Source organism: Octopus sinensis, linkage group LG17, assembly GCF_006345805.1.
Source record: "Octopus sinensis linkage group LG17, ASM634580v1, whole genome shotgun sequence".
Lineage (NCBI taxonomy): Eukaryota > Metazoa > Mollusca > Cephalopoda > Octopoda > Octopodidae > Octopus > Octopus sinensis.
This window is the reverse complement of record NC_043013.1, coordinates 49,628,863-49,630,991: the sequence shown is the minus strand read 5'-3', so window position 1 is coordinate 49,630,991 and position 2,129 is coordinate 49,628,863.

Sequence of the window (2,129 nt, the reverse complement as noted above, 5' to 3'; positions counted from 1 at the left end):
TGCAGTCAAATGACTGAAACAAGTAAAAGAGTATATATATATATATATTGTTTTGTACACCACCTGTCTTCGTCTTTTGTTTTTTTCGTAAACTCTCCCTATATATATATATATATTTACATTTATGATAGACTTCTTTCAGTTTCTCTCCCAAACCCACTCATGAGGCTTCAGTTGGCCTGAGGCTGTAGTAGAAGACACTTGCCCAAGGTGCCATGCTATGGGACTGCACTTGTAATCATGTGGTTGGAAAGCAAACTTCTTACCACACAGCCATAAGAAATTTAAAAAGAAGATATTGACTAGTTTCTAAGGAAACTATGTGTATATGAACGGCTGGTGAGGGTTAGATGAAAGTGCAGTCTGTAAAGTGGGAGTCAGTGATTAATTCAGTTGGAAGATGAGTGTCTGCCATGGCTCAGTCCTTAACCTCCTCATTTTCATCATTGTTCTGTCTGTCGTCATAGAATTGTTTTAAAACTGGCTACCCATGGAAACTCTTAAAGCTGAATCTATAGCAGAATTAGGGAGGAAATTACGTGATGTGGAATCAAAACCATGAAGTGAGAGGCCTTGTGGTAAACTTGGCAAATACTAAAATGTTAGTAAGTCGGAAAGAAGACAGGGCCCTGAATTCATCAGAGAAACAGCCTTGCTCAGTGTGCAGGCATCAAGCACTAAGAGCACGGAGGAACTAAGTTCACTAGAAGTTGATAGCTTGTGATAAACTAGGTGACATAGTTAGCATGGAGGCAATTGTTCTAAAAGTAAGTATAATATGTTTGGTGATAATTCAGCTAAATTCATATTTTCGATTCAAAGACAATGCTGAAAATTGAAGTTTATTATGAACTAGCAGTATCGCCCGGCGTTGCTCAGGTTTGTAAGGGAAATAACTATAAAGCATTTTTAGAGAGTTATAGCCAAAAAATAGCAAAAAAATGGAAAAAAATGATGGTAAATTTTTTTTTTAGTTAAAAAAGGTGGAGTTGCGTCCCCTAGACAGTTTGCGGTTTGTGTTTCTGATTCTCTACCCCATGTCGAATTTATCAATTTTTTTCAGAACTGGGGGAACTTTTCAAAATTTTCGTTGCGTTAGTTTTGAATTATGACATTGGGCTATGTGTGTGTCAAGTTTCATCAGAATCGGTTGAAAGCCGTGGTCAGGGTGAGGGTACAACCTGACAGACACACAGAAACACGCACAGACAAACTGCCGTTTATATAGAGAGAGATGCCAGAGAGAATGAAGAAAAGCCAGTTGCTGGCTGGTTGGCAAAATGATTCCTATCCTTAAATGGCTGGTATCAAAGTAGAATTTTTCCACAAATTTTTTCCTGTCCTGTAAGATAGGGTGCAACTAAATCGGGATGTTTCTCAGTTTGTAATGACATGATATATGCGGTCACATGGGTGATAGAATGCCAACTAGGAAACATGTGTCCTATCATATGTTGTCTACTTGATATTTCGCTTTAACATGAGATGGTTACTACAAGTACATTTTTTATTTTTATTTCTAAGCACTCACAGTTATATGCGCTTATGCAGATGATACCACTCTTTTACTCTTTTACTTGTTTCAGTCATTTGACTGCGGCCATGCTGGAGCACCGCCTTTAGTCGATCAACTCGACCCCAGGACTTATTCTTTTGTAAGCCCAGTACTTATTCTATCGGTCTCTTTTGCCGAACCAATAAGTAACGGGGACATAAACACACCAGCATCGGTTGTCAAGCAATGCTAGGGGGACACACACAAACACACACACACACACACACACACACACACACACACATATATATATATACATATATACGACGGGCTTCTTTCAGTTTCCGTCTACCAAATCCACTCACAAGGCTTTGGTCAGCCCGAGGCTATAGTAGAAGACACTTGCCCAAGGTGCCACGCAGTGGGACTGAACCTGGAACCATGTGGTTGGTAAGCAAGCTACTTACCACACAGCCACTCCTGCACCTCTTTATGTTTCAATAACATTTTGCACATATGATTAGTTCACGTGCAAAAGAGGTATTACGTACTAAACATATAAAATTTTTATAATTATAAACCTCAAAATATTACTTCAAATATTCTTTCAGCAGCTGGTACATTTATAAAGGAC